A 21,421-nucleotide genomic window follows, 5' to 3' on the forward strand; every position below is an offset into this window, starting at 1 on the left:
AAGGTATACTCTCTGCTCAGTAATTTATTACCCCCTTAGACATTCTGCAAGGAGTGCATACAATGATGTGTCACCACAATACAATGAGAATCATTAACCCTGTGCCAATACAACAGCAAAGAAATTTATGCCCAATAAATGCATTGCTTACATGCAACCAAGAGGCAAGAATGGGCCAACCTGGCACATATATGGAAAATAAGCTCAAAATTGTAAAAAATGACATTTGAGCAGCCGCTCATTCCCCCACCCCCTCCCATCAAAAAAATATGAAAAAGGGTCCTCTTCACACGGCACGTTTGAAAGATGCGGCTGTAATATTTGCGAAAGTTCAACTACGTGTGAAATTCAGATATAAATAACGCCAACGCATGCGGTTGGAAGCGAGGCGCCAGGGCGCGGGCAAACAGTAATCGTCTTCAGGTATCGACTGGTTCCACCTCCTGAGGGCCGCTGCTCGACGAATACCACTCAAGGCCACGTTCACATCCAACAAGCTTGTAATAAACTTTAGACAGGTGTTTATCATGATGCAGCAGCAGCTCATCAGTGCTATTGGCCAGTGCTGAATTTTTCAGCTTGATAAACGCAATCATCCACCGAAACATGTGTCGACTGTTCCTCGCCAGATTCTTGCAGTCCCACGAGGGTGAGCAGCTTTTCCGCCGGCTTCAAGTCTTCTCTTTCGTGCAGGGCCACTGGCATTGTAACGCACATTCTGCACGGTCGTTTTACGATGCATTGATGCCGCATGGGACAGCAAGCGGTTGTACACTCCAATGCGGCGTAGGGGCCGCACACATACACACACCGTAACGACAATACAGCGCGCAGGACGCACGCAGCGAACACGGAAGAACAAAAACCGTTCTAAAGCACCTGTTCACTCAACACTACACACAATCCGCACATGGTTCCGACTGCGGGCTTGGCTAGCGCTTCGACTCGTCACGGCCAAGCTGCATGCACTGCGCTCTTGTGGTAACAACGCTCATGAAACGAAAAGAAAATTTTAATATGTAAAACCATTCAAATTGTCAGCTAAAAAAGCTACGGTAAAATTAAATACATCTGATATGTTTTCAAGGTGGTGCGCTTTTGCGGCGTCAGCGATGTAAGCATGGATGCGAATACGCGAATGACGCTATGAATTTCCCGTGCAACTCTGCTAGCCACCATAGCCTATGCCATAGCTCTGTAAATGGCATCGTGCTCGGCGTTTTGCGCGGCTGACTTGCCCGCGTAAATTTTGCTTCCTCCGTGCACACATGCTTGGTGAGGTGAACGGTGGTCGGTACGAACAGTTTGAAGTTTAATCGACTGAAAATTGCTCAAGGAAAGTCAGCGGAATTGCATTTTTATTGTTTCTGTGCATCGCGAGTGACTGGCGGCAGCCACACGGCGTCGTCTCCGGTTTGGTGAACTTGTGAGAAGGTGAGCAATTTGTTATCGGATTTTGAAAGCGGTTTTTTGTTTCTATAGTAATCCTGTGTCTCGTCGCATGTTATGTTCACGGTAACATCAGCACAACGTGCATGCGCTTTCTGTCTCTATTTGAAGTAACATTGGTCGATCAGCGTAAACTTTTGGATTCAATTAAGCACAGGCTGTCCATGTTGGTAGTGCGTGTCGAATGTGCTTTGAGATCATTCTGCGCTCGAGATGGTCTTCTGATAATTTATTTATTACCAGGTATAGTCGAGATTTGGAACCGTTCATCCCACTGCAACAGTGCTGAAAAGCTGTTTTGTGTTCATGCATCTGCTGTCCTTAAACTTTTCGGTAATCATTCGCGTGGTTCCTTTGGATCTGGACAACCGGCTACTGTTGCTAGGGACGCCTCGCAGCAGAGCCCTTGGGGACGCCCAGTGGGTCAGCTGTTTGTCCAGGTGCAAAGTTACCTAAGGTACCATTCCAGACTTTTTTTTCCTGTCCATCAATCTCATATTCCTTGCAAAAATTACAGTATGTAATTAGGCACTAAAAAAATTGGTAACTTATACACATTTCAGGACAGTTGAGAGAAATGAAATTAAAATTGGTTTTTGAGGAAAGGAAATGGGGCAGTAACTGTGTCTCGGTGGGCTCCTGAACCTAAGGGAAGGAATAAACGAGGGAGTCTAGAGAAAAATGCACATGCAGCATCAGTATTCTCTCTGTAGACTTTTCGAGACCTGGATTCATTCCTTCCAGGACAGTCCCAAGCAGTAGGTGAACTGCACACAAATTTATTTTCCTCTGGTGCAAAGTAAAGAGTGAAAATGTTCTAAGACAAGTCTCTAGTCTGTTTCATTCTCACTGCATTTGCTCAAAGCATAATATGAAATGCTGTATTTCTTATACCCTGGTTTCCTTTACTTTGAGCAGTAGGTATTGACAATGAACATCGAGGCAACTCCACTCTCATTGCTTATTGCTGCTTTTAGGTTCCCTCCATGATTTTCTGTTTGCTCAGTCCTGGCCTTAACATATTTTCTTCTGCTGCTTAGCTTCCAACTATTGGCTAGGTTGCATGGTTCTACTACTTCTATGTTCACTGTGAGGTTTGAGAGCTTGTTGCTTTGTTCTTTTTTTATAAGCATCTTTGTCTTCTCGAGGCTGATTGGCAGTCCGGAACAGAGACCACATGCATTGTTTATGTTAAGATGATGACATGATAGCCTAACACATCGTATCGTTGCCATTCAAGCCCCCTGTGTACTTGCTTTGTTGCACTGGGAGCAAAAAAGTTTAGTGGAAGTCGCAATGAGGCGCACTTTTGTTTAGACTAGTGCAAAGGTTTACTGTTGCTTCGCAGTATAGTGCTCCCACCTGTTGCGCACGAGCATTTAGATGGCTGTCAAATACTACTATCAAGGATTTAGTCATTGTAATGTCGCAGGTCTGTTGTGTAGGATTTCAGATCATTGTCTTGCACTGTCCCCGAAGCCTGTTGTGTGTCAGTTACGCCACTATGCTGTTGTATTTCTGTCCAGTGTAAAAAATATTTTCTGTGATTATGCTACACGCACAGGTTCATGGGGAAGTAAATATTTTGTGTCGCTTCAACCGGGTAATGCTTCAGAATGAACACATGCAAAAACCCATGCTGTTAAAAGCCTTGGCTTGTGTAACCCAAGTGTGAGGAGAATACTATTATGGCAGGGATTCTTGCATTGCAACCTTTTAAATTCCTTTTTTGTAAAAAGAATGACGTGAGGTTTCATGAGTTACAGCTCTCTTTCATTGCTTGCTCAGAGGAAGCGTTTATTGTAAGTAAGCAGTAGTCTCTTTTTTCTATTGTTCAAGCAGCAGCATCAGCATGCCTCATCATTTTTGTCTTGAATGACTGAAGGTGCTTCTAGAGCATTGCCTTCTTTTTTTATTGTTGTTTATTCAGCATGCAATATTGTGTCTATAGATTACTCTTTAGCATTATTTTGCGTTCTCCCAAGCAAATTTTAGGCGACCAAATTCAGAAGCACCTTGTATTGGCCTTACATGCTCGCTATTAATGCAGAAGTAATTATATGCCACACTAAACACCAAATCTACATCCTTCAGAGTGGGTCTAGAAGCTTGTCTTCAGACTCTTGCCTTCAAGGAGTTCTTACAGGTTTCACATATCTGCTTGGTGTTGGAAGTGACAGCCTTTTCTACTTTGCAGCGAGGTATACATTTAGAAAGGGTTCATATATATGTATTAGGTAGACCTCTTAACCAGAAACAGGAATCATGCTAGATGCATACTCAAGCTGAAATCACACAGGTGAAATATTTTGTCTTGTTCATAGGCGCTGTTTGCATTTCATTCCAGCCTGATTGTGCACTACTGCCATAGCAGGTACCCTATCTAAACGAGACACTATCTTGTGGCAAATCATGCGCATATGTTTTAGACACGTGTGTGAAGAAATGTGTTGCTACAAACATTGCATATTTGGTTATTCATAATGCTTTTTTCTCTCATGTGCATAGAACAATGTTCAGCTACATTGCTTGCTTTGTTGTTACTACTTCTATTTTTCCGCTAACATTAAACTACATATTAATCTCAGAGACCCGATGTTCGACTGAATGATCCTTCTGTGTCCCACTAGGAAGGCAAAAGCATCACGCCTAGGGCTCATTCACTGCCCTTCATCCCTGTTTTGGTTTCAGTCGGTCAGTTATGCTATTAATGAATGTAATCACTTTATAGCACAAGTATAATGAAAATATATTTTGGGCTAAATGAGGTTAACAAGTTATCCACTGTGCACAATGGTCTGGTTGGTCTTGTACATCTTTACTTGGGTGTTAATGTTTCTTTTGTGGTTGCTGTCTAAATAACTTTGCCTGCCTATTGTATCCTATGTCCTTTTATGTTTTTTTATGCCTGTCTTCCTTCCTACTGGCTCTCTCCCTTTTCAGTCATTCCTTTTTCCTTTAAACTGGCGATTGGTCACAAGCCTGCTGTGGGAATGGCAGCTAACACTAGGCCCCTTTTTTTTCATTGAACCTGCACTGCTAATATTAACACTAATAGTACTGTATCAGTATTTATGTGATACTGCATTTTTTGTTATGCATAAATAGTTGGCTAAGCCAATGGTAGCAGTGTTGAATATCACAATATATCATGCATATATCTTGCATGCAATATCAGTATCAGTTTATTCACTTTGGATGAAGGTTATTCAAACAGGGTGACCCCCGCAGGGAGGCGTCTGCAGCATGCAGACGTTGGTGAGTGGCGACACCACGGGGTTAACCCGAGCATCCGCAGGGACATCCCCGCAGGGGGATGATGGTGAACAATGCGTCACCACGGACCCGAGCATCCGCGCTTAGCCGTGCGTGGCATCGCCGTGTCCGGGGAAAAGGGGATCCTGGTGGTTGAGCCGATGCCGAGCGTTTGGACCCTTAAGGCCCCTCGGCGGAGGCAACACACCACTTTGGCCCCAGCTTCCTGTAGACGGCACCTCCGGCCTGACCCGACCGGGGGAAATCGGCAGTCGCCTTTTCCTGTTCTTCTCTCCATCTTTCACTGTCCTATCTCCTTTCTTACAACTTTCCTGTATCCTCCTCCCTTCTTGGTTTTTTCCTCTTCTTCCTGGCGGCGAGGGTTAACCGTGTGTGACCAACTACCCTGAGTTGAGTCATATTAGGTTATAGTTAAGGTGTACAGCTGGCGTGGGCAGGACTTGCTTTCAAGTTCCTGTCGCGTCCCCTTGTTGGACTCCATGGTGGGTGGCTGGCACCATGACCGAAAAACATCAATTTTTTATGGCTCCCCCCCTTTCCAAACCCGATCGCTCTCTTAAAAGAGTGCGGAACGAAGCATCAGACTTTTTCATGAAAAAGAAGCCCACTTTCACTAAGTTTCATGTTATACACAGTAACTGTGAACAAAAGCAAGCCCGAATCATATCCCCATTTCTTGTTACCAAATGCTTAACAGATACCTTAGGGCCTGGCTACAAGGTATCCAAAATGTCAAGCGGCGACCTACTCCTCGAACTACGCGAGAGCATCCAGTTCTCGAAACTTGCAAACATCGATTCCATAGGGGACATCTCTGTCTCCGTGACTCCCCACCGATCCCTCAACTCAGTCAAAGGCGTTATCTCCGAAGCTGACTTTATCCACCTTACAGAAACCGAAATGCTTCAAGGACTCTCCGACCAGAATGTAATTGACGTCCATAGGATCAAAATCCGCAAGGATAACAAGGAAATAGAAACTAAACACATGGTCCTTACATTTAACACCAGCAGCTTACCCGAAACAATCGAAGTAGGGCACCTGAAAGTCAACGTAAGACACTACATACCCAACCCCCGTCGCTGTTTCAATTGCCAGAAGTTTGGCCATGGCTCGCAGAGCTGCCGCGGCCGCAAAACCTGCGCGAAATGCGCATCAAAGGACCACCAGTCTGAGGAATGTGACGCAGCACTACGCTGCGCAAATTGCGAAGGAGACCATGCTGCGTACTCCAGGGCGTGTCCGTCCTGGAAAAAAGAGAAAGAAATCATTACCATAAAGACAAAAGAAAACATATCATTTAAAGAAGCCAGAAGGCGTTTTGCAGTTACAAATACATTCTCCTTCTCAGCAAAACCAAACTTCGCTGATGTGGTGCGCAGGGGCGTAGCACCACACAGCACTCCGGCACCTGCCGAGGCCAGTGTCACTGTGCCTGTAGCAGGGCCACCCACGCCCCAGGCAGGGACAGCGAAAGCTGCTCTGCCAACTCCAAGCCAGGGAGTGCCGGCCCATGGGTCGACATCCCGCAGGACCTCCCCCCGTCGGGGGAGACCTGACACTCACACACGCGCGGCTTCCCCGCGGTCGTCCAGCACCTGTCGCGAGGTGATGGACGTATCCCACAGTCCGCCTGCTTTAGAGCGGCGGAACAGCTCTCTTGAGCGGAAAAAAGGCAGGGCCACTATAACGGCCCCAGAAAATAAGTAAACTCCCAATCGTTCCTATCCCAAACATAAATATGGCTTTTCTAGTTCAGTGGAACTGTAGAGGAATGTTGAGGAACTACAATGACATAAAAGATATCCTAGGGTCAATCTCGCCCGTAGTCTTATGTCTTCAAGAAACAAATCTAGGTCCACAACATACAAATATCCTGAAACATTATAAAACTTTTAGACACGATCGTGAGCACGCAAATAGACTATCTGGAGGCGTTGCGATTGTCGTGCAAAGCGGCGTCCCTGCTCGAGAAATCACACTCAAAACTAAACTTGAAGCCGTTGCGGTCAGTGTCGTCAGCCATAAAACAATTTCTATCTGTTCTGTATATATTCCTCCACATTTTACATTAACAGTCCACGATTTACAAGAACTGATCAATGAACTTCCAGAACCGTATCTAGTAGTTGGGGACTTCAACGCTCACTCCCCTTTTTGGGGAAGCGAGCGCTGTGACTCTAAGGGTCAAATAATCGAAGATTTTATCATCACAAACAATGTATGTCTTTTAAATACAGGAAAAGCCACCTACTGCTCCCCTACCTCGGGGAAAATGTCCTTTTTAGACTTGTCATTTAGCTCACCTTCTGTTTTTAATGATTTTAAATGGGATATCATTGACAACCCATATGGCAGTGACCACCTCCCTATACTAATCACTTTAGCATCCCCACCGGAAATAATCCCCACAAGGCCACGGCGCTGGAAGCTTCACCTCGCCGACTGGTCACTTTTTAAAGAAAAGGCAAATTTAGAAAATATACTTTTAGATAATCTCTCCATCGACCAGATAAATGAAAAGTTCACTAATTGTATCATAACTGCCGCACTCACAGCTATTCCACAGTCATCAGGAGTGGTGCAACAAAATCATAAAATATGGTGGACAAAAGACTGCAAGGAAGCAAAAAAATTACAAAACAGAGCTTGGGGTAAATTTCGCAGGTATCCGACTCATGAGAATCTCATAAATTTTAAAAAAGCAAGAGCTAAAGCTCGGTACGTCCGTCGTAGTGCCGAGAAAAAATCATGGCAAACTTACGTCTCTTCTATAAACAGTCACACCACATCTAAAAAAATGTGGGAACATGTGCGAAAATTAAATGGAAACTTTTCACCGTTCACAATTCCTTTATTGACAACACCTGGCACACAAACAAGCATAGGGGAACAGGCAGACATATTGGGGGAACATTTCGCAGCAGTTTCAAGTTCATCACACTATGCGCAGTCTTTTTTAAAATACAAAAACACAGCCGAAAAACAAAGACTTCCAACTAGTGGAGGGGCAAACCAAAAATATAACAGTGTGATTACCCTCCAAGAAATTAACACAGTACTGTCTGCTGGTAAAAAAACCGCTCCAGGACCCGACCAAATCCACTACGAAATGCTGGCCCATCTCTCTCAACCTGCCGTAGAAGCACTTTTAAAGTTCTTTAACAAAGTTTGGATATCGGGAAAAATACCTGAGGCCTGGAAAAAAGCTATTATTGTGCCGCTTCTTAAACCTAGTAAACCCCCAACCTCTCCTAGCAGTTATAGACCCATAGCCCTGACTAGTTGCCTCGCCAAATCCTTCGAAAGTGTCCTAAATATACGACTAACCTTTGTTCTTCAATCCTGTGAACTTCTTGATATCCACCAGTGTGGTTTTAAAAAGGGATGCTCAACTACAGATCACCTAGTCCGTCTCGAAAATACAGTCAGAGAAGCTTTTATACACAAACAACACTGTCTTGCAGTCTTTTTTGATTTAGAAAAAGCATATGATACAACCTGGAGGTTCGGGATCCTCCAGGACTTAGCTGAACTTGGCATCCGTGGCAGAATGCTGAACTCCATTAAAGACTTTTTATCTAACCGTTCATTTAATGTCCGTCTAGGCTCAACCCTTTCGAGGGATTTTATTCAGGAAAATGGAGTGCCTCAAGGATGTATTTTAAGCACAACTCTTTTTATTGTAAAAATGAATTCTCTTAACAAAATAATACCAAAGTCTGTTATGTATTCACTTTATGTGGACGACCTCCAGATAGCTTACACATCCTCCAACATATCAACATGTGAAAGACAAATACAGCTGACAATAAATAAACTGACAACATGGGCAGACAAAAACGGTTTCCGATTTTCACCACAGAAAACAGTGGCCATTCCGTTTTCACTCAAACGAGGCTTACAGGCAGACCCCACCCTACACCTGAACGAAATAGATTTACCCGTAAAAAATGAACATAAATTTCTAGGCATAACATTTGACAGAAAACTCACTTTCCTGCCTCATATTAACGCGTTAAAAAAGAAAACTTCCCGATCACTAAACATACTCAAAGTCCTTTCGCATAAACACTGGGGTTCTGACAGAGCAAGCCTTCTAAAAATTTATCGTTCCGTGGTACGATCCTCATTAGACTATGGCAGTATAATATATGGTTCAGCAAGACCCTCGTACTTGAAGCGACTTGACCCAGTACACAATTTAGGTTTACGTCTTTCAACTGGTGCTTATAGGACGTCGCCTATAACCAGTCTTTATGTTGAATGTAATGAACCATCACTTACAGACAGACAAATCATGCTCACATGCTCATACATTCTAAAAATCCGTTCCCTACCGAAACATATCTGTTACGAAATAGTTACAAAGTGTCCATCCAGAACACTTTTTAATAACAAACCACAAACTACCAGGCCACTCCTCCTGCGTTTTGAAGAGATGTGCGAGAGTCTCGGGGTACTAAACACGTTGCCTAACATTGCGCTCAGAGGAGAGCCACTACCTCCATGGTACAACTTTCCTCCAATATGCGACTTCACTCTTACACAGTTTCACAAAACGCAAACCCCACAACAACATATAGTACAAGAATTTCTCGCACTCGAGGTAAAATACAACGGTTTTACGGACTTTTATACGGACGGTTCAAAAACAGATGCCTACGTAGGAAGTGCAGTAGTACGGGGTCATGAGAAAGAAATAATCAGACTTCCACAGTGTGCATCAATTTTCACAGCCGAATGTTATGCTGTAGGCTTAGCCGTAAAAAAAGTATTAAATGAAAACCTCAAAAACAGTATAATTTACACAGACTCTCTTAGTTTACTTACAGCTCTCCATTCTAAAAATGCAATTACTCCGATCCTCGGTGACATCATACACAACATAGCAAAAGCCATAGCTCAAGGAAAAAACATAAAACTTTGTTGGGTGCCGAGTCACGTCGGAATTAAAGGCAACGAGAGAGCAGACCTCTGCGCTGCGCAGGCTCGTAGCAAGCAAATAACGAAAGTAGATATTCCCTTTAAAGATTGCATGAACTCGATACTTTGTGAAATAAAGAAAAAATGGCAGTCTGCCTGGGACAATGAAACCAACAACAAACTACACTTCATAAAACCAGTTTTAAGAGAATGGAAATCCTGCACCCACCAAGAACGCTTCAAAGAAGTCATTCTTTGTCGTCTTCGCATAGGACACACTCACCTGACACACAATTTCCTACTGACAAAAAAAAGATCAACCTATTTGCGAGGAATGCGGAGTTGAAGTTACGATTAACCACATTTTATTCTCTTGTACGAAATTGGAAAAAATAAGAAAAAAGTACTTTACTCAATTTTATAAAGAATACATCCCTTTTCACCCTAAACTGCTTTTAGGAGATAATGCAATTGTTGATATATCACATGTTTTTAGCTTTCTTAAAGAATCAGGATTTCTTAAGTGTCTCTAAATGTGTTTTACCCACTGGTCTGTTTTAATTCTAATGCACCTCGGCCACTTTCTCACTCCCGAGAAGACGGCTGAGGTCCCTATTCCATTGGTTCGGGACCTCGAGATCCTTGCACAGCCAAGGATGGCTGCTGAGGTGTCCAACCCTCTTTAAAGCTTTGACCATAAGTCACTTCTAAACTTTTGTCTTACGTTTATACTAGGTTGCATGAATTAACTTTTTAGGCCCTTTACACCACCGTTCATTTAGTCTTTTGTATAACATCCTATATAAAACAATTTTCTTTACCCCGAGCTTGGCGCATGATAGCCTTAGTTGCTTATGCGCCATTAAACACAACACAACAACAACACTCAAACAGGGTGATAAAAGCATCTGGGCCCTTAGCAAGCTGCTAGTTCGGGCCCATGCAATAAGTGCACAAAATAGTGTGCCCAGGCGTCAGCATAAGAAAAAAAAAGTGTACATTTTATATGAATAGAAGATGTTACACAAAACTATATCAGTATATTCACTATTATGCTACCCTCTATTTCTTTCAGCTCGGCCGTTTGGCTGTAGATATTTTGTGCTGCTTTCCTAGTCTAGTCCACTCAAACTAAAACTTTGCTTTCTGTGTTGCAGGTAGAATCTACAATGAATGCCGCACTGTGTCTTGTAAGCAGGAGGCGGTGTTAATGGAGCCATGAACTTTTCTTGCGGATGACTGGTGTTGGCTTTATTATGCACTGAACCTCAAGTGTGAAGAGGAAAATGTCGTGTTGGATTTCTGCAGAGGTGAGACATCATGGTGAATCTACCAGTGCGAAAGATGAGACAAGAGACAAGACAGTCGCTGAGTCGCGGCCATAGTTTATTGAAGTGAATAGGGAATACATGAAGAAGCCAAGCAACACCACAAACCACACAATTACAGATAAGCATACATGACAACATGAGTCAATGCCCCTGAACATTCTCCTGATCGAGATAGTCCAGCTCATTGCGTGTTAGTGCGATAGACAACACACTTGCACGTTAGTCACCGAGTCGCAAGGTGTGTCTAGCCTCAATAATCTACCATTTAATCTTCTCTGAATTTACTGCCAAAATGTGTGCTGCCAAAAGGAAAGGGTAGCAGCCTTCAAATCCCTTGTAATATACAGAAAAGTTAGAACCCCTACCCTCTTGTGCTCCTGTAATCTTACATTGATACACCTTCCAGTTTGACCTATATAGACCCGACCACAAGATAGAGTGTCTGATACCATGTTCATTTTACAAGGTACATATACATTTCACACCACATGTGTACTTTTCTCTAGCCACATTCACAGAATTATTCTTAACAATTTTACATATTTTAAACAACTTATTGGGGGCCAAGAAAATCGCTTTTCCATCATACCTTCTGGCCGCATTTTTCAATTTGTACGACAATCTATGTGCGTACGGTAACACAACCGGTCTTTTGGCATCTCGCTGGCTGGCCCCGGCCTGATTGCGCCGGTCGCCGTGAAAAGCTTTCGGCTTCTTTAACAATTTATTGTATGCTCTTGCAATAACATGGTTAGGAAATCCTGCGTTCATTAACCTAAAATGTGCTCTTGGAAACTAGTCGTCATGCTAAGAAAGCATGACTTCATCAATTCTGAGCCCAGGCTTGACAGTCCAATGCTATCTTTCACTAGCTTGTAATAGCCAACCTGTGTCCAAGTAGCAGCTTAACACTCCTGGGTGAATATCACCAGCACACATGGTGTGTGCAGATCAAGGTAAGGTCCAGAAACCGCAGCTCTTTTTGTGGCGACATTTGCTCCAAGGTAAACCTAAGAATATGTTCACATCCCAAATTATCAGAACCTTTGTAAAAGACCAGAAAATCATCAACATAGCGAAAGATTTTTTCCCCCAGTCCATGCAAGTCCTTGACAATCATTCTATACACCCTACTTAAAATATCTCTTAGCACAAGGCCCATCTTCGAACCACTACATATACCAGATTTTTGAACACATACCACACTGCAGTACTCTACAGCCATGCTCTTAAAATAAATGCTATTCACTAGCATGCTCTTCAGATAAATTTCAGAAAAGGGTTCTTGCAAAATTTTGTCTGGTTATTTGCAAAAGCATTTGTCTACTTCGCATCTTGAAGATCCGTTTCTTGTACTCAATTCGCAGCGTGGTTGAGTATCTGAAGAATGGCAATCCAGCAGATTGTCTGGTGGTTAGTGTCGATGTAGAACTATTTTATTCCATCCCGTATGAGGACCTTATGAAAAGCTTGTGAATGTGCATATCGGAGCACAATGATGATCTTGTGTTTAGGAACAGGTGCGTAATAGTCTTTTTTTTTGGACTTACCTCTTTTTATTTGAAGAGCATGTTTCTTGAGTATGACTGTGCGGCATATGTTCAAAAGTCTAGTATATGTATCGATTGAATGCCTCTGTGCTAAGTAATATTCTCTTAAGCAGGGTGGATGGAGTGATTGCCAAGAACTTGCATGGGCTGGGGGAAAATCTTTCACTGCGTCTGATTTTCTGGTCTTTTACAAAAGGTTGCGATAGTGTGGGACCTGTGCATATTGCCAAGTTGTTTAAGGAGCAAGGCCTTTCTTTAACTTAGCATTTCCTTAGAGGAAATGTCCCATCAAAAAGAGCTGCGGTTTCTGGGCTTCACCTTGATGTTCTGCACATGCCATGTATGCTGCCGATATTCACCCAGGAGGGTCAAGCACCTACTTGACTATTGGCCGAATCATTCTAAGCTAGTGAAAGATAGCATTGCGTCATCTAGGCTAGGCTCGGTATTGATGAAGTGATGCTTTCACAGCATGACAAGTGGTCTCCATGAGCAGATTTTAAGGCTTATGAAAGCATTATTCCCCAACCATGCAGGAGTGTGTGATAAATTGTTAAAGCTGAGCATATAAGATTGATCAAGTTGGTCAGACATGCTAAAGGTAAGAATGGCATAGCATCATGTAACGAGGACAGCAGGAGAGCACACACGCATTAGTGCCAACCTTGGAGCAGATACAGAATCCAAGAGCGTGTGCTTGACATTCAGCGTTGGCAGTCAAGGGTCGGGCTCATTCAATCTTGAATGTTCAAATCAGTGTTTTCTCATTTCCTTGACTGTCAGTGCTGATTGTCAAGCTCGTGCTCTTGGATTCTGTACACACTCCAAGGTTGGCACTTGTGCGTGTGCTTGTTGTCCTGCTGTCCTTATTACTTGATGCTGCGCCATTCTTCCCTTTAGCATGTTAAAGCTAAAACCCCTTCACAGGGATTGGCAGGATACGGCCGGGGCCAGCCATCGAGATACCAAAAGATCGACTGTGTTACTGTACATACGTAGATTGTCGCACAATTTGAAGAATGTGGTCAGAAGGTATGACGCAGAAATGGTGCTCTTGGCCCCTAATAAGTTCTCTACAAACTGTAAAATTGTTAAGAATAATTTTGTGAATTTGGTCCTGGAAAAGCATATGTGCCTTGTAAAATGTATGTGGTGCATCAGATATTGTTATCTTGGGGTTGGGTTTATGTTGGTCAAACTCGAAAGTGTCAAACTCGAAACGGGAGCACAAGAGATATTTGGATATTGGTAGGGGTTCTAACTTATCTGTACATCGCAAGGAATGTGAAGGCTGCTAGCCATTCCTTTTGGCAACACTCATTTTGGCGATACATTCGGAGCAGATTAACCGGAAAATTATCGAGGCTAGACACATCTTATGACTCGGTGACAAATCTGTGAGTGTGCTGTCCATCGTGTTAATATGCAACGAGTTGGACTATCTAGATGAGAGGAAAGTTAAGAGCGATCTTTTACTCATGTTGTGGTATAGCATATCTGTAACTGTGTGGTTTGTGGCGTTATTTGGCTTTTCTATGTACTCCCTGTTTACTTCAATAAACTTCAGTTGCCAGTCAGCGCCTGCTTTGTCTCCTTTCTTGTCATTGTCTCGTGCTGGTATGTTCACGTACTTGCAGAGTAGATTCACTGAATTGTATACTTGCAGAGGCTTGTGAAGAAAAACCAGAGGAATTTTCTTTCCTTTGTCTGGAATGGAAGTTAAAAATTTTTTTCGCGTAGCTAGATGGTTGCAGCATGAAATTCCATTCTGGAAGGGTAAACCCACTAAATTGTACATTTTGTATGCAAGGGTACTGATGCTTGCATGAAACTGAAAACATTCGCCCAGGCTATCTGGCTAGCTTCCTTCTTCCTTGTGCCCAGATTTTTTTAAACAATACTTTGTCAGATTTATTTTGACCAGAATTTCTAACATGTTAATTACACCACATTTTGTGATCATATAAAACAAAATTAAAACATGATGATCACTGGTGTATGGTTTAGTCTGGGGTAGAATGATGAGAAGTACCTAGTATATAGTAAAATTTAATATTACTAGTCTAACATAAACAAAATTGCTCTTTTTTTTAGTGGAAAATTTTGCTACCAGGGAGTAGGAGCGGCATGGCATGATGAAGACTTGGACAGTGTGCATTCCAAAGTACCTGTATTCATGTCGGCACGAGAACTTGCGCACAGTGCTTCAAACAGTTGGTGAGTACCTTGGTGCTGTGCTTCTGCTTAGATAGGTAAATATTTGATTTTAAATGTGCCTGAACAGCCAATTGGCCTAAACGAGTGCACACTAAGTCAATACAAACACCATGACGTGAACAGACATAATACAGAAAAATGGTCACAAATACGATGATAATAATAGTAAAGAAAAACAAGCATAATGAGTAAACAATGAAAACAGCAAATTAGGCAAATATTTCTGTGTCATAAAAAGTTGAATTGTGTTATTTGCAAATGAGTCATTGGTGAAATGGCATGCATGTCAGGATAAAATCTATCATAGCATTTGGTGGTTTTTCCCTGAGGCACACGAAATCGCAGTGACATCAATAACGGCTCACAGTCAATAGAGCCGAGCACAACTTTATGTAGAAAATCCATGTCATAAAGGGTAGACATACCAAGGTCTGCTGCGGGTTCGATCCCGGCCCCGGCGGCTGGAATTTCTTTGGAGGAGAAATTCTTGAGGCCCGTGTGCAGTGCGATGTCAGTGCACGTTAAAGAACCCCAGGTGGTCGAAATTTCCGGAGCCCTTCACTACGGCGTCTCTCATAGCTTCAGTCGCTTTGGGACGTTAAACCCCATAAACAAAACAAAACAAAAACAAACCAAGGTCTGCTAGAAGAAAGTCGTAGTCTTAGAAACGACAGCGCTCAATATATCTATCACAAAGGATGCATACAATCTTCTGCTGAACATTTTCGATTTCATCGCCAGAGGTAACAGAGGCACTATTCTAAGCTACTGATGCAAACTCAAGACGTGGCATCACGAGAGCACAGTAGCCAAATTATGTTTTTAATCTGAATAAGAGTATGTATCTGAAAATTTGAGCAAAAATTGAGTAGCATTTAGATATTCTTGCACGAAATACCACTGTTAAAATTGGTTATATATGTCTCACATGTACGCTTGTCCGCTGAATATAGTAAGCATGGCTTGCGACCTGAGTGCCTCCGATGTATGAAAAAAAATGGCCAGGTTACTGCATGACGCGTGGAGCAACCCAGTGTAGCACATTCAGGCTTCATGGAGTGGAGAATGAAGTCAGTAATAACTTTAAGAATAGAAAACACAGGACCAGGAAGCTGACAGAACACACTGACACTCGGTGCATGAAGGGCATTATGGAGTTGCCTGTCATGTTGTGCAAGATGGAGGTCGCACAGACAGATGTTAAACATGAGTCGATGCAGATACCTTCTGTCATTACGTAGTACTCACTGCAGAACTCAACAAAAAAGAAGCAAAGGTAACAGCTGAGCATGGCCAGACTCTTGTACTTTCCTCCGCAAGCAATCTGGAAGCGCAACTCTTCAAAGTCTTTTATGCTTTCGCTCGACATATACATCATCACTGCATGTGTCGAGGAAAATTACATACCCTTAATGTCAAATGACATAGCAATTACAGGACTGAGTAACAGCTTACTTAGGTGTTCTGATGCATCTACAGGGCACCTCATGAGAGATTCTTAGGCTTCAGAGCACTCAATCTACAGGGCGCCTCATGAGAAATTCTTAGGCTTCAGAACACTCAGCCCTTGCAGAAATTGTTTCAAAGTTTGTTGCCACATGGACCTCTTCGTAATAATGACCCTAAAAGCGAGCCTTCCTTTAGTGTCACAAAAAAAGGCCTATGACATGGGTCTTTTTTGCTCCTTCATTAGAACCAAAATGTTTGGGAGCGAGATCTTTCACAGATATGGAATGATTTCACGAAATGTCAAAGAGAAGCCTGAAGCTGTGCGAAGCAATACCAGCAACAGCCCTGCCGTGGTGGCTCAGTGGTTATGGCGCTCGGCTGCTGACCCGAAAGGCGCGGGTTCGATCCCGGCCGCGGCGGCCAAGTTTCGATGGAGGAGAAATTCTAGGGGCCCGTGTGCTGTGCGATGTCAGTGCACGTTAAAAAACCCCAGGTGGTCGAAATTTCCGGAGCCCTTCAACACGGCGTCCCTCATAGGCTGAGTTGCTTTGGGACGTTAAACCCTAATAACCAAACCAAGCGATACCAGTTACAAACACATCAGAGCTGTTGAAGAAGCTGAAAGATTCATGCCTTCATCCTTTTTCTACATCAGACACATGACTACACTTTGTCTTTCTGGGCCATCATTTTGAAAAGGTTAACATGGCAGCGGCCTTCGGTTAAATTTCTGCAAGGAGCCCTTTGTGGAAACGTAAGCATCTGTTCCTCGTGAGGCGCACTGCAGAGATATTTGAATACCTTAGTGAGCTGCAACCAGCACCTGTGGCTGCATTATCACTGACATCATAGATTAGTACATTTTCGTGCAGATGCTGAGATAATGGAAACTATGACTGAAAGCATAACCTTTCGGGGAAGTATGCTTCCTGATTGCTTGTGGGCAAGTGCTGTGTAACCACCAATCCAATGGGTACAAGCTTTCTCCTCACCTGGTGCTCGTCTTCTTTAGGGTGAAATGCCTGCCAAATGGTTCATTGCCCCACCTTGAGATGAAGAAAATACCTTGTTCCATGGTGCTCTTTGTCCTCAGATTCCCTCGCGCCATCAAAAATCACAATCATCATCATGCTTGTGGACAAGTGTCTGGCCTTTTTCAGATGTTACCAATGTTCCTTGCTCACTAAGTTGTGCATTGAGTACTATGTAATGAAAGGCGTCTGCATTGAATTGTATTTGGCACCCATCCTTAGCTACTTTCTATTTGCACAAAATTGTAGACAACCGTAAAGACTTTCATGCACACAGTGGTGTCCGAGTAAGCACATTTTGTCTGCTTCTTCCTGGCCCTGTGGTTTTTGTTGTTTACTGTTATGAGAAATGAATTTTAGGCAATGAATCATATTGGTTTGGTTCTCAGTAAATGGCTTTTACAAGCTTCTACGAAAGCCGATTGTTCAATAGCGGATGGTTCAAATGTATTTGTGAAATTTATAATAGGTGTTGTGTGGCTTCTAAATGAGGATTTTTTTATCTTTTCAGATGGATCCGACAGCAATGTTTAGAGGTACAATGTGTGCAATTTGTCATGAAAATAAAACGTATGTACTTGTACTCAACCAAACACTTGCCACTCTTTCATTCTAAGTTGCATTCTTTGTACGTGTGCAATACATAAAATGCACGAAAGTCTTGTACATAATACTTATTTCCTCGGCCTCTGGACTGCTATATCTGCAGTGAACGTTCTGGGCAGAAGCTATACACAGATGCATGTGCATGTACTACTGAAAGTATTATCGAGAGCAAAAATAACAGACCCCTGCCAGCGCGTGCCGATCTGTGCCAGACTGCATGCAAGCGCCGCTTGACGAAGCACTCCAGATGCTGAGACGAGCGCAGTGGCACGCAATGCGTAGCGCCCCTCGAGATGGGCGCACGCCACTGCACTGGTCTCGGCACTAGGAGCGCTTCGTCAGGCGGTGCTCGCATGCAGTTTGGCGCGGATCGGCACGCGCTGGCAGGGGTCTATTATTTTTGCTCTCGATAGTACATAATTACAATGCCGATTATTTCCGTTCTAGATCAGATGACTTCCAAGTGAACGGAGGAAGTATGCATACACATTACGGGACCTTTAATAAGAACACAACAGAAGCATTCGTTGCAAAGAAACGATTTCATTCTCGTTCATAGCATAGCGTAATTTTCCGTTGCCAAGAATGTGACAACCGTCGGACGGAGTCGCTCTATTCATGTTGCGGAAAACCCTCCGGCAACGCATTAAGGCCGATTCACACGACGGACCGTTCGCCCGCGGCCCGCGCACTACGTGTGCATACGTCAGCACTTTGAGTGGCGCGCTGGATGCATGAATGGATGGCGGCCGACAGCGCGCCCCTCAAAGTGCTGACGTATGCACACGTAGTGCGCGGGCCGCGGGCGAACGGTCCGTCGTGTGAATCGGCCTTTACCAGCGGGTTTCTCTGTACTGTGGAGCATTTTTTTTACAGTGTAGAAAAGGCCTAAGCGTGAGCTGCGCAGTAACAAAACATACAGTGTGTGCGGGCAAACGGCTAGTATATATCCGCCAGCAGCCTTCGTAAATCCATGGCCGCATTTCATCTTCGTTTCTTTTTTTTCCCTCTTCCACTCTGCTCTCCTTCTGTCTTTATCTCCCAAATTCCCCTCCCTACGCAGAGTAGCATGCCAGCGATTTTTAAACGCCGGCTAAATTCTCTGCTCTTCAATAAAGAGTCTCTCTCTCTCCTGCCCAGATTACTCTGGGCTTCACAGTGCAGAAACATCATGCGCCATTAGCGAGTTGCCAGGCGAAAGCTATCGACAGTTCCACGTACACTAGTTGTACACGGGAAGAGTTGACATTCTCGCATTAAGTCTGCCTGCATATCCTACATCAGAGGTAAAAGGGTTAAGCGTGCCCAAATAGTATGACCTTGCACGTTTCAACGAAGAGCTGCTCTTTGAACGTCGTAATAACAAAATAACCCGCTTCTGAGATATGTTGGTGCTTCTTTTGCATTTAACGCATTGAATTTTTTTCTGGTGTGCTACGGTCGCCGCGGAGAAAGCTGCCAGCATAAGGTTTCTTGCTTGTTTCAATGCAATTCAATTACGCCAGCAGTGCAAGCGCTTTCGTCGTCTCCATGCAACATGTGGCGCATGGAATTCATGACTGGTTGATGAATATAGCGAGCCTCCGGCGACTGCGCCAGAGGCTGCAAAAGATTTGTTACTGTAGCGTTCATTGCAGCAGCTTTCTTAATGACATTGGTGAAAACAGCGCGAAAGAAGAAGCCCGAAGGCGAAACGAGGAAGTGACAGGAAAGAGCGCTTCCTCGTTTCGCCTTCGGGCTTCTTCTTTCGCGCTGTTTTCACCAATGTCAGAATGGACCAACTAGCCCAGCAAAAAGTTCTGCTAGCTTTCTTAATGTCCGCTAGCAGCAGTCTGTAGCGACGCATCGATCAAGACACAAAATTCTTGGTTTTTGTGCAGGCATTCTTTGCGCGTCTTCTTCGTCAAGTGATCGCACATTGATAACGCAACTTGGCCAAGCGCCATCGCGAGCGGCCCCACCCTTCACCCTATCTGGAAGAGATACTAATCACAAACCGCCGAGAACATTTCTATCGACGAACAAGAAAAGGTTAACTCAACGGATCCGGCAGCTTGGGGTGTTCCCTACAGTGCTAGGGAGAACAAAATAAAAACAAACTCCTGTAGAAACGTCACAAGAGTAACCTGTCTTTGCCCAAACTTTTTTGTTTCAAGTTTTTTGTTTCCTCTCACCACCGCCTTCCCTGCTTTCCCTGGGTCCGCTTTCAAAAAAAAAAAAACCTGCTCAACCCTGGCTTTTCTGTCTGCCTTTGTTCCTTCCCCGAGGACTCCTCTGTGTCTGTCCCGTCCCTACCAGCCCCCTTCCCCGAAATGGCGCTGAGGCAGTGACTCTGCAGCCCACTACCGAACATTTTAAGCCGCCCTCCCGACCACACTCCCCGCGACGCTTCCATGTGGAGAGGGGGCTCCGATTCTACTTGTTCACTGTGTCCGGTCGCTGCGCGGTGACGTTATGCAGAAGTGCTCCCCCGCCTTTCCTGCGTTTGGAACAAGTTTTTCTTTTCTGCGGTTGGGTAGAGTGTTAAGGAATGAAGGTAGCTGCAAAAACACGCTGGCACTCGCTAGTCCTCGTTGAAGTTTTGTTGTACAGTTTTTGTGCCTTTCCTCGTGTTGCTTGATCATTCCACGATCGAAGATGACATCGCCTTCTATGCGTACGTCCAGTGCAAGTATGGTGGAACCCTGTCGTCCTTGTCTCAGTGTTGAATAACTTCGGTCCGAAAGATGTGAGTGGTGAACAGTAACATTTACTGACATTTGAGCGGTGGAGGCCACGGCGGTGAAGGCGGATTTTATGACGCCGACCTCGTGCTGCTAGGACGTAAGTACGCATTTAAAATCACTCTGTTGTCTCAGTACTGCTGCCGTCTCAGTTATATGCTCGGCGTCAACAGAAACTTTCTAGTTGTTCAGTGTCTTTTTGAACCAGCCAGTTGTAGATTGCACAGCGTAGAGAGACAAAATACCTAAACATTTTCGCTCAGTTACAGACCGAAATTTCTTAACCTTCATGGTGCAAAACTAAAATTAGTTTTGTTGTGTGTATTCTTTCTTTACACAGGCATATGGTGCATACGTGCGAGCGCAATCAGCGACGAGCTTCCTGAGGGGGAGCGGCTCAAGGCCCTGAACAAACATCACGCATCGCATCGATGCTGCGGAATGTGCCGTAAATAAAGAAGGATGACCAAGCAAGCATTGGAATCGTCCGAGCAACCTGTTTGCACACCAACAATGTTACGACACACATTTGCAACACAATATTGATTCAAATACGAAAGGCGTCAGGTGCATTCACGATACTGAGCATTGCCAATGCTCACGGCCAAGCGTCATGAGACGCCTGGCTTGTCCGTGCCTTCTTTTTCGTCCTGTCTTCTTTTGCACGCATTATCTCTTTTTAAGTAATTTGACGTACAACTTCCGCTGCGTGAGATTCTCGGTAGCTTCTTTTCCTCTTTTTTTCCTTTTCTATTTCTTAGCGATTACCAATCCACAATCACTTTACCGATACGATCGTCGAATACAATCCCAATTATCGATTACCTATCATCAATCCTTATTTAGCTTACAGAGCACGGCAT

General features: G+C 43.9%; 1 long non-coding RNA gene across 2 annotated transcripts; it reads left to right on the top strand.

The window, feature by feature from the left end:
• Window positions 1-1,207: 1,207 nt before the first annotated feature.
• Window positions 1,208-17,822, top strand: LOC149360763 (uncharacterized). 2 transcript variants are annotated; one of them, XR_016288872.1, is made up of 4 exons: window positions 1,208-1,434; window positions 10,809-10,961; window positions 14,627-14,749; window positions 17,741-17,822. It is a non-coding gene; the product is annotated as an uncharacterized LOC149360763 (long non-coding RNA). The 2 variants fall into 2 exon arrangements; XR_016288871.1 differs by lacking the exon at window positions 17,741-17,822 and adding an exon at window positions 15,387-15,593 and having other exon boundaries at window positions 14,627-15,178.
• The last annotated feature ends 3,599 nt before the right edge of the window (window positions 17,823-21,421 follow it).

The sequence above is a fragment of the Amblyomma mixtum genome, chromosome 2 (genome assembly GCF_055824585.1).
Source record: "Amblyomma mixtum isolate Tamu chromosome 2, ASM5582458v1, whole genome shotgun sequence".
Taxonomy (NCBI): domain Eukaryota; kingdom Metazoa; phylum Arthropoda; class Arachnida; order Ixodida; family Ixodidae; genus Amblyomma; species Amblyomma mixtum.